This window comes from Vollenhovia emeryi, unplaced genomic scaffold, assembly GCF_000949405.1.
Source record: "Vollenhovia emeryi isolate VEMERY1.0 unplaced genomic scaffold, V.emery_V1.0 DF939168.1, whole genome shotgun sequence".
Lineage (NCBI taxonomy): Eukaryota > Metazoa > Arthropoda > Insecta > Hymenoptera > Formicidae > Vollenhovia > Vollenhovia emeryi.
This window is the reverse complement of record NW_011967198.1, coordinates 1,486,545-1,499,476: the sequence shown is the minus strand read 5'-3', so window position 1 is coordinate 1,499,476 and position 12,932 is coordinate 1,486,545.

Below are 12,932 nucleotides of genomic sequence, written 5' to 3'. Positions count from 1 at the left end.
TTAGGCCGGCCTACCGCCCAATTCTAACGCGTGGCGCGCGAGATGTGCGCATAGCAATATCGATCGCCGGGCGGTCACATCTTGCCACGCGCTTGAATTGGGCGGTAGGCCGGCCTAAGACAATGATTTTTAATAATTAATTACTCGTTAACTATTACGAAAATTGCAAAATGGTACAGGACTTTTCCATTCATCTCGATCCGTTCTACCTTCTCAAAAATTTTGTCGGATATGGAAAGACTCACCCTGTATATCTCTCTCGCAGGAATTTGACGAAAAATGGCGGATACTAACCTTATCGGTGATATGGCCAGACCACAGACTTCTATTATTCTGTGGGCCAGACTCTGATTAGAGGGTCTCTAGGATACGAAAGTGCGTTCGCTTACCGGCGAAAGGAGGTTGCTTCCTCTCGATTTCTTTCAGGGGGTCAATTCTGTATCTTACACTACAGCGAAAATGCTAAAAGCGAATAGCTTTGTCTCATTCTAACCGTCCCTTTAAAAAGAGACCAAGTCGCTCACTTTTAGCATTTCCACTATATCGTAAGATACAGAATTGACCTCCAGAACGCAGACGACATCTGATTTGTTTTCTATCCTCGATTGGGAGATGATTCAATTGGCGTCATTGGTGACTTCTGGCCTCACCTCGAATGCGTCTTTGTCTAACGAATCGTATTCGAATGTACGCATTACTTTTTCCGAAATGTTACGCTATTAGCCAACGCAAACTGGCGTATTATGAAATAACCGAAACTTAAATGTGACTTCTTAAAAGTCCTCGTAGGTTAACGTTAGTTTCTCCGATTAACATTCGCGGCAAGAATTGAACAATCCAACAATAAAATTTTAGCTCTATATTTCTCTAAAGAAGCATGGTACAAAATATAAGACAGAATAAACTAGCTTCCAGAGAGAAAATTTTTGACATTTTAAGATGTTACTTGGAACATTTTCAAACATTTTCGAGGTTAAATGAATTTGTTTTACCGTGGAACGTTATCGATCTGACTTTTCAATACATTGTTTTTATCGCGAAGAAATGTATTAAGAAATTGGCATTAACCTTACCTGATATTTAAGGTCATTCCTATCTTGTTGGCTGAATGGTTACGCTTTGAACTTGACGAGTTTTTGCGTCATGAATCTACTGATGTTAAATGAACCCTCGATGCAATTTTGTTCAAATCATTAATATTTTTCTTGCAGATGGCGTATGTACACATAGAGGAAAGTCCCCTATTATGAGATAGGCTCGTAATATGAGATAGCGGGGTTTCTGTTAAATAGGCATCATCTGTTGATTCCACCATGAGTTTATTGCCCTTGAGGCAAAACCTGTTTAGTGGAAAATTCATTATTAGATCGTGTAATAGCTGCGAGAAAAAAATTTGTGAATTTGGACGTTGAAAACCTACTATCTCACATCAGAATCCTATCTCATAATAGAGGACTTTCCTCTACATTTTGCAAAACATCACCTTCGTATTTAATTATCAATTCATTAACCTCAATAATTGTCGTGTTGCGGTTTTATAATTGTTCGGTGCGTGAATTTATTATCTTATATTTTATTTTTGGTTGATATTTTACTCTACTGCACGCGTATCTGTTTGATTGCCAAAATTTCATGTCAACAGAATTAAACCCTCAATTTTACGCGCGACATTTCACACGACGATCGAATAATTCTTCAACGATTCTTCTCGAATATTTTCCAACTTTCGACAAATATTCGTCTTGTTATCACTAATCTTTTTCCTTATTCTACGGTGTTGATAAGAGGGGCTGGTTCAGTAATACACAAATCTAACTTTATTCACATTTTTTTTGTCATTTTTTTTCCGCTGAATCATCGAGAAAATGATCTTGAGAGAACAGAAACCTCTGCGATACGAATAGCAATTACAGGTAAATATGTACAATAATATATAATAAGTGATGGTTGCCCTTCCTTCCTTCTCTTCGTCTTCTTCTTCTTCTTCTTCTTCTTCAACAGTCGTCTCACCTCGCTCAACGACAATCAACCAATCAGTATTTTAACCGTAATAAATCGCGCAAGACTCAATCTAATCCCTCCCGCGCATCCATCCCCGCCTTAAGCATTAATTACCATCGATCATCGAATATCGCGACAGTATCGACGAATTGACAGAAATGCTTCCCTAATTCGAGTCGTCAACCTTCAAATTGCCAACCGCACTTTCCTCATTTCGGAATCATTGCGCAAAATTCGCACACAATCAATCGCGTTGCAAAATGTTCAAGCATTCGTCCGCGTGAGAATATCTCCTCTTTCCTCTCTGCTTTCGTCGATTGAATTTTCTTCCCGTTCAGATTTTACAGTCTCTAGCGGTCGGAACGCAAACATTTTGCATCGCTCTCGATATTCGTCTCGTCTCAAACTTCACATTTTGCGACCGTTGCGTTGCACTTTGATGATTTTACCTCGCTTCATTTAGCCTCCGATTTTTTTTCATAAAATTCAAAATGTCTTTCTCACTCTCTCTCTTTCTCGCAGGTCTTAGATATATCTCATCACCGTACATTCACACACTCGCATTCCTTTAAATAGTACTTTATAACGTTATATTCATCTGTTTCTTTCAAATCTCTCTCTTTGTATCTCCTTACTTCTCTCCCGCGTTCATTCTCTCATTCACTCTTTCATTCGACTCCGATTGTTCGCGATTCGTGTAAAGTGAAATGGATTACTTGTGCATATCTCTCTCTCTCTCCCCCCCTTCTCTCTCTCTCTCCCTCACTCACTCACTCACTCACTCTCACATACACGCACACGCACATTCAGAATTTTGTTTTCTCGTACTTACAGAAAAATTAAGTCTAGGCTAAATCAAGTTATTTGAATTGGATTAAAGTTTAAGTAAAGTAAATTATGAAGCGACATGTGTCTGCCGAGTTGTTCAAAATACGCGTTTGACCTTCCTTTAATGAATTACAATATTACGCATTTAATATTTGCGCATTTGTATCTTCAATATTTCATAATTATTTTCGATAGGTCCATTTTACTCTTTTCTTTTAACCAATTTTATCTCTTCGTTATTATTAAACGCAATTATGAAATTGTACTTTCTTTGTAATTTAAAGAAGCGAAAAAAATCCTTCGATCTACCAGTAATCTTTTCATTAATAGAGATTAGAAGACAAGAATATTTTAGTTATTTTGGCGTCGATTGCACAATTACCCCACTTCACTCTATTTAGAACTGATGGGCACACTTTGAGATGCAAACTTTCGATTTTTAGACAAGCACTCGACAAGTATCACTGGACGACATGACACTGTTAAAACTGTCATTAATCCGAGCTAAGGAAAATAACCGACGAGTATATAGTTAGCCCAAACCACAGTTACTTCAGTTACTTCGCTTCATCCTACTTATTACAATTCGTCTCTTTTTTATTTTTTTTTTAAACTTTTGCTCTGTTACTAGCCTGCTTATTAAAGTGATTTCGTCGTCGATTTATTTACTTCTCTGTTTTGGATCGTGTATATTAACAATATGCCCGCCGACTTTTGCGTACAACTACGAAGGCTCTGGATCTCCAAGTCCTCCGAGACACCTCCATCGTTTTATACTCTAAATCTCCATGGTTCCTATGTTCTTGATTCTTTAGTATTACTCCTTAGAGTACTGAGACAGTTCCCTCACTCGGAATGCATACTTTTGGATTCTTGAGAAGCTACTTTAAAGGGCTACTCAGAATTTCTTTATAGGCTAATTCATGGATCTTTGAGTTTCCACCTGATAACTCTCCTATCGTCCTATTGTGCATTCAAGGCTTTTGGACTCTTGAGGGTCCCCAAAAAGGGTCGAAATTGAAACCCATAGAGGTTTCTTTCGAGCTATTTAGACCGTCAAGTTTCTCGATTGCCGAGTTCGGAGTTGTGAAACCTTCGGATTCAGGATTCTCAATTTTTGCATTCGCAATATCATTAGATTTCTTAATCCTTGATTAAAAAAAAATCCTGGATCCTAGATGAAACCCGAACTTTACAAGTTAGTTTCTACACAAGGACGATAAAGTTTGCGCACGCTCGTCTTTTAATCTTAGTCTTTTATCTTCTTCCACGTTGGAGATTCTCGGATCCTTCAATCATCAAAGTCCGAGAACCTTTGAATCTCGAGAACCGGAAGTTGCTGCGCAAAAATCGACGGGACTTCGCAACATCGAGTCTCTCGCTCTAGCGAGGACACATTCGCCACCATTATTATCTCCACCTCCCTTCGTTTATCACCCTCCATTATTATCATCGCCCTCATACTATTATCCCTCTTCTCGACTTTTCGCCTTTATTGTGTCTATTTGCTCGAAGATCATCCTCCCGTCGTCTTTGTATTGTATGTTGTAACACATAGAGAGGATGAGAGATTGGATGAGAACCTTCATCTTCTCGCGTAAGACTCGCGTGGCTCAACAACGACCGAGAAAAGGACCGCACTTTTCGTCTGAAGGAGTCTTGCCACGCAAAATTCGCATTCCTCATCCCACTCTCTCGTCCTTCCTCTCTTTCCTCCCCTCTCTCTCATGCATACCTTTTCTCTCCCTATTTTCCTGTCTTCACACCTCGCTTCTTTTTAAGTAGCTCCTAACTTACTTTGTATCTGTTCTTTTATAAAGACATCACTTCAACATACAGAGCACAACTATTGCGCCCAAAAATGTTGATACACCGATAGCTCTCTTTACTTCTCCCTAACTTATATGTAATTTTTTAGTCCATCTTTTACGAGTACATCACTTTCAGATGTACTTCAGGGTATTACATATATAAACACTCAATTATATAAGTATTATATAACCACCGCTCGAAAAAGTTGAGACACCAATAGCTTATCATTATAAGTGACTGAAAATGAGCTTCTCGGATACTCAACTTTAAAGGTGCTAATAAATGATGAAACCTTGTAGAGTTTCTACCGTTGATAGCTCTTTCTTTGAAGGGTGTTCAAAAAACAGGGGAACACCTTAGAGGAGGACGATCTTCGAGATGCGACTAGCCGATCTCGGCCTCTCTAACAGGATTTATAAAAAAAAAGATCTACCTTCACACTCGTTTCTTCAGTGCGTATCCTCCGTCTCCTTTTAATCATCTAAACAAGTAAAGCGACAAAACGTCGAACGATGAAAAAGGTGTCCCCAAGTGACACTCCAAAAGGATCTTAATAAAAATTAAATTCAAATGTAATTCTCATAATCCCGAAGTAAAATTGGAATTTAATTCGAGATTTCGTATTAATCGAGATTAAACTCGAATTTAATTCGTATGTTATCGGAATTAAATTCATATTCAACTCGAGACCGCGTTAATCGGGATTAAATCCTAATTAAACTTTCGAGTTAAAATAAAAACTCTTATTCGATTAATCGAAAATTAAATTTAAATCTAATTCGCATTCCCGCTAAAAATCGCATCAACTAAGTTTTATCTACGTCCTTTAAATTCTTATTACGAGTACTGTAGTAGTAGTATAGTAGTAGTAGTTGTAGTAATAGCAGCGATAGTAGTAATAGTTATAGTAGTAGTAGTAATAGTAGTAGTATTAATAGTAGTTTCTTCTTTTTTTATTCCTTTTTCTGCTTAAGCATCTTTTTTTAATCCTTTAGGTTTTCTGATTTCTGATAATCTAACAGACATCTAAAAATAACACCCATTTTTTGTTTTCATTACTATTTGTATTTTTTATTCTCGGTCTCTCTTCTCTGTTTTCCTCAATCTCAAGCAAGCGTTACTTAAGGGACTCCTTTTGTAAATTTTATCCTGCACCCGAAGACCTTCTCGATGTTAACGTCTTTATAAAAAAAAGCAATAATGTGAAACTTCCCCGGAAAGATCCAACAATCATCAGAAATAGCAGGCAACATACAACCACGAATGTTCCATTATTGACTGATATTGATTGATGTTGATAATAACTAGTGTTGTACTGATCGCTGATCAGTAATCGGTTATAATATTAATTAATATTAAATCTGATCATTGAACAATACATTACAATATTGAAATCGATTATTAATCGGCTATTAATCATATACGTACATATGTATGTACAATATCATTTGTTAACAATATTGCAAAATAGATGGTGGTTTTAATTAATATTGATTGGTAGACGATTTCGATATCATAAGATACTGCTCGCTAAAGTTTCGACAATAGATTTTAATATTAATTAATATAAATAAACATTGTTATTGTCGATTAAATCGGTCGAATTACTTCGTTATCCGTCCAGTTCCACTCTTTGCATTACATTTTTAACTTTCACGAATAATAATAACCTCTGTTAATACATTTTAATATTAATTAATACAAATAATCATTTTTATTGTCAATCGAATTACTTTTTTATCCGTCAATTACTTTATGCGTATTCCAGATTTATACATAATAATTTCCACGAATTTAGTTTCTTAGGTATCAGCGCAACCATCGAATTATGCAATTAAGTTTTAATCTATTAATTAATGACAATCAAGTTTTTAATGATTAATACAAAATTTAATATTCGAACATATCGTATCAATAATAATATATATATAATTTGTTATTCATATAAATACAATTTTAACCTAGCGACCTAGCGACTTAAATTAACGCATTTTCGTCGTTCGTTTTGTCAACTTCAATATCGTATCATGTTTTATTGCCTGGTGATCTTCCTTCAATTGTTCACGTCTTCACCTAATTTTGCCTTTTCTTCTTTTTTCCATTTTCTCCTCATTTTCTTTTCTCACTCTCTTTCTCTGTTTTTCTTGTCATTCTTTCAATCCCCTTTTTTCTTTCACTTTTAGTATTGGTAATTTTTTTCGATGGAAGAAAGAATAAATAAATATTTCTCAGACCAAATATATACATACATACATATACAATATATATCTGTATATATATGCTCTTTTTCTACAAACCATTCATTCACTTATCTTTCTTCTCTCTTTCTTCTTTTCGCTACCTTTCTTTCTGTTTTCTCTTTCTGCATCCTCATCTCTCTCCACCCTTTTTCTCTTTTACATCTTTCCTTTTCATACTCATAATACAGAAAAGATCTATATGCTTAATTAAATATATGTTTCAAAAATAAGTGAGATTATAGATATTAGCAAATCACAATATATGAATAATGTTGTTTGCTCTAATAATACATAAACGATTTAAGAAGAGCTGACAAGAATTTATTTGGTCAAAACCGAATTCTTAATTTTTCTGGTTACGAAATAGTTTCAAGGTGTTTTAAATATTCTATTAGTGTATCTATTTTTTTGCTTATTCTTAATCAGGATTAAAATTTATGATACACCCGCTTGCGTTGATAATTTGAGGAAGTATTATTATTTAGACTAATATGCATCTCCCTTGTAATTTTTAATAAAATATATATACACAGAGTATGCATTCTACGCGCGAAAAAAAGAACTAGGACAGCTTGTCTTTAGAAATGATAATAGATGTGAAAACAAGTATAATGTAAATAATTACTTGGAAAATTGCGTACAGCAAAATTATGCAAATATGTCGGAATATCTAGTATAAAACAGCCGTACTGTAAAGTAACGAAGCAAAACGAAAAAGAAAACTCGACTCTGCTCAAATTTGGAAAATATTTATTGTTATTTTAAAGCTACTTAAAAAAAATTATTTTTCGAAATTTACCTGATTATAATTGATATTTATTGAGTTGATGCAAAGGGTAGTTTTCTTTAATATGTTTCGTTTAAATAAGATTACCGATTTGTATTTTTTTAAATGGCGATAGAAAGGGAAAAACTCATTGTGACATTAATAAGAGCTTCTGTTTCTAAAAATTGTCAAAAATTATTATGTACCTATAATTTTATTTTACTTTCGACTTTTTAATAAACACGACAAACTCAATCTTTCCCCTTTTCCCCAATCGTTTTGCATCAACTTAATACATCTTCTAAGAATTTTTCGTAATCTTTAAAAATCAAAAACATTGAAATTTTAAAAGCTATTTCTATGGCGTTTTTATTTTTAGATTAGCTTCTTAATCATTCGTCCTGAAATAGCTATTCATTTTAATTGTTACGACTCCCGATAATCGTCGTTCCAATTCATCATTCTAGAAAACAAATTTTTTTGGTTATTTCTTGAAATTAGATAAGATTTTTTTTACAAATTCAAAGAAAACCAATATGTTCAATTTACCGATTATGATTCTTTTACAATCCCTTGCATATTATGTAAAGGTTCCTTATAAATGTATGCACTTTTTTTTCCATCGGACATAATTTTTCAATATTTTCTTCTTTGAATTTTTTTTGCAAAATCATATAATAAATGCAATTTGATCCTTTTAACCCAAAAGGCCGTAATAATGATTTAAAGGTTCCAGTATAAAGTCATGATTGTTTTTATCGTAGTACAAGTTCTGGATTAATATACCAGAATCGTCAAAACTAATTAAGTATGTTTAAAAGTCACATAAAGTTTGTTTGAAAAAATATTAGATGTTGAAAAGACTTATTTAAAAAAATGTGTTCTCTAATTGGCGAATAATGTATTCAATACAATTAACGATATTAATAATGAATTAATATAAGAATTTTTGAAAAATTAATGATTTCATATGTTTAAAAATTTAAAGAATTAATTATTGTAAAATCCCTTTATTTTCAATTCTTACTCCATTGGCCATTAAAAAGGGTTAAAATTAATGTGACCCATATATTGTGCATTTCAGAAATGGAAGATTCTTTAAAAAATTCCGTAGTTATTACTTAATTGATAAAGTTTGCTCATTTAGATCTCTACGCAGAGGTCTCGCTTACTTTTGTGCTTATTTGTTTATTATTTATTTTTCCACTTTTTTGTTTCCTAGTAGTTTTTTGTAGTCGTTAGATTTTTGTTGGTTCTTAGTGGTTCCTTGGTTTGTCCTGCGCGCGATTATTTTATTCAAAATTTTATTCTTGTTCTGGCGTACGAAGATCAACGGTGTCACTTCTATTTCGAGTTCTTTTCGTGTATTAATTGATAATCAGTGATAAGATAAACGACAGCCAACGTCACTTTTTTTTAAACAAAGTAATAAATTCAAATTAATAAAGTAAATTATCCCGTATAGATTAATATTGATACACAAATATTTTTAATACTTAGGAGTTAAATCTAATAATACAAAATTAAATTTTTAGAAAAAAATTTTGTAGATTTTTTGTTAAAATAGAGATAAGAGTTTCAATATAAAGCTAGGTGAGTTTGCAATCTAAAAGAAATAAAAATAAAAATTGTGTAATTAGTAGAAAGACAGGCGCAGGATCATGCACATTACCGCGGTCAAAGCCCGCCCATTTATAATTGTGCTGTATTCACCGCGATAGATTCGTGCAACAACCAATATGATTGCAATATAGCTATAGGCGATTGTTGATACAACAATCAATATTCGATTCAATATTAAAAATCGCGGTGTGCCTCGCTGAAAATATTTCACTCGGCTTGGTCGCTTTTTCTCGGCGGGATTTGACCTGGTAAATCTTAATCATCTTCACAGTTTCACTTCCTAACATCTGTCTTTCTTTCGTTGGCTGCTGTTTCGTTTCTTTTTTGTAAAAGTGTATTTGTGTATTTCTTACGTCCTTCGTCTATTAATCCAACTACTATCCCCAACAGTTAACCCTTTAACTTATTATACATTTAGCTTCAAAAAGTTAAGCGTCCATGAAATTAATGAAATTCGTTTTTAGTGTTTTTACTTGCAATCTTTGGAAATTATTTTTAACGTTTCCTCATAATATTCGATTAAATCGATTTGCGTATTTAATACTTCGCAAAATTTTTACGTTTAATTTAATGCTTAATGTTTATTCTCATTTTCTTCGAAAATTCAAAAAGTCTCTAAATTGAAGATTAGAATTAAAATTATATTTAAGTAAATTCAAGAAGTATCTAATATTAAATAATAAAAAACTTTTGTAATATATATTTTTATTATATTTGAGATTTTCGATCCCGTTTTTTAGATCCCTGGATTCCATAATATTTAATTAAATCGATTTTCGATTAAAACTGTCATTCTAAGATATTGGAATCTAATTTCAGAATGTGTGTTCAATTCTCCTTAATTAATATATTTTATATTTTAAAATATTTATTTATTATATATAATACTGTGTAAAATAAAGAAATATAATAAATGAAAAAATAAAATTATTTTTATAATATTGAAAAATTTTTTAAATTTAAATGTAATACAAAATACATATCTCTTAATTTTTTAGATAATTTTCAGATATAATTCTATGCTAATAAAGTTCCCAGATTTCAACTGTCTCGTCAAAGATTTCAATATTTAATACTAAATATCACTAGAATTTTCGTCTCATCAATCAAGGTTTACTATATTACATTAATAGTATAATACTGTGTCAATAATATGAAGACAATAAATGTTGACAGTAAACTAAATAAAACGAAAAAGAGAAACGCGTATAGAAACGTAAAAAAATAATAAATCAGAACTGAACTAAAGAAGAAAATAGTACAAATAGAATCAAAATATTAAAGAATATATGTGTATGCGCTTCCTGTATATATATACAGAGAATCTAATATCGATTTTCGTATTATAGATTCTTTCACGAAATCGCAAAACGTGTTTCTTAAACAGATCGCGATTGTCATATTTGTTAAATTTAAATGTTTAACATTTGTAAGTTTCGTATTCTTTTTGCAAATTGCAGAAATTTTGGTGCATTTTATTAATATCGATCATCATCCAGCCTAAAAACAGTTCTTAAAAGTTGAAACAATTAAATTTTCTATTTCTCATTTTATGAAAAAAATTTTCTATTAAAAAGTGCACTGTAGAAAAAGAAACACTTCATTTTGGCTGCTCTACAAACCGCCTCTGTATTTCAACGACAGACTTTCTGGCTATTTTGCGTACCACGTGTACGAGACAAAGTTAAAGGGTTAACCGACGATACATATTTCTGCAACGGATTATTTTCCACAATATGCTCATCAGAAACATTCATCTCCAACTTACAAATTAACGGTCTTCAGAGATCATCCGTTATATTTAGTAATCAGTCCATTCATTAAATTATCGTTCAATACCAATTTTACAAGGACCTTTCAGTTTGTCCTTTAAGTCGAAAACGTATCGCATTTCTTAATATCATTTTGGATTAAAAATTGAAACTCGCTACAATCTCGTTACGCTAAATCTTTTATAATGTTTCATATTTATATTGAAATAACATAATATTCTTCAACAATTTCCTTGTAATATCTTAAGCAACTTTATTTTCTAACGTAAATAAAATAAGAAAATTATTCTCAAAGGTATTATCTTGTCAAAATGGAGAAAAATGTCATGATATTATTTCACGTCAAAATATAATCATTTTAGCATCAAAATTTGATCTTGGCGAAATTGTATCGGTTTCAAATCTACAATCTACATTGTTCACTTTTTGTAGATTATTCACGCATAATCTGGGAATAGTCCAAGATCGTGAAAAAACGCGTCACATAAAAAGATGATAATAGCCCCCCAGAACACCCAATGAAGGATTTGTGGAATTTGTACTCTTCGAACGTGTGTGTATTAGAGTGTCACCTATTTCTTCAATTTCTACTTTAATTATTCTATTGCACATTCGGCAGTTCACACAGTCTGTGTCACTTCTTTATAATAACAAATAAATTGTTTAGAAAAGTCTAATAAATTTGGAAAAATCTCCTTTCACTGCCTATTCATAATTTTCACATTTTTATTTCTTAATTTGTTTTATAATTTTTTCTTAAATTCTTCTTTTTGCTCATAACACTCTTAATTCTCTTTTCATTTTCCTTTACTTTTTCTTCATAGTAAGTAGATTCAGTAAATCCGTTATGAACAAATCTTTTGGAAAGCAGAAGTCACTCAATAGACAAAAGACTTTTTGTCTATTTCTAGATCCATAAATAAGGGACACTCTATATTTATGTATGTGTGTATATAATATACACATATGCATATATATATATAATGAAACGTCACTTACGCCGTATTATAGGTTACTTTTTTTGCTTTTTATACTTTGTTTTTTATACTTTGCTTGCTCACTTAATTACAGAATAATAATTACTTAACTATATATGTGTACATATACGTGTGTATAGATCTGTTCCTTTGTGTCTGTGTGGGTTTGCGTTGTTATCTATTAAATAATCGCAATTCATTATTCATCGAGAAATTAGCCGTTTGTCTATCTTTGTCCGTCTCTTCTTCATCCTCCCTAAACATTCTCCCCTCTCATGTTCCTTTACTTTGCGCGGTGTCGAGTTTTATGAAGATTTATTTCCTTTTGCAAATATGACGACGGCGCGGGGTTTATTTATTTGGTAAGTTTAATAAGCTTATTTGTTTGTTTACTGCTGATATGATTATTTAAATAATGTTCGATGGAAGTAATCCGCGATTTAGTTTTAGAAATAATTTTGTATATTATCAAAATAATTTATATAATCTTCTCAAGTAATTCTAATTTTATACATAACTTTATACTACAAAAATAATTTTGTATTTTATAATCTTAACATATTAAAGTTAATTCCAAATATTGCATATAATCTTTGAGTTTTGAATTAAATAAACAATTTTATGAATAAATTTATGAAAAATTTGTATTATAATTTATTTAATATATTACAAATTACTTCAATAATTTCGTCATTTTAAACTATATAGATTGCTCCGGAAAAATATTTCCGAATTTAGTGACTAAATTTATAACTTTTTATAAAATAAATTTTTCTTAGTTAGATTTTGATAAACTATAAATTTATCTTAGAAATTTAGTTCCATAAAAATAATATTTTAAAGTAATTAGATTTTTAAAAACCATAAATTTTTAGAAATAGAAATTATAACAGAATTTTTTTATTTTTAAATT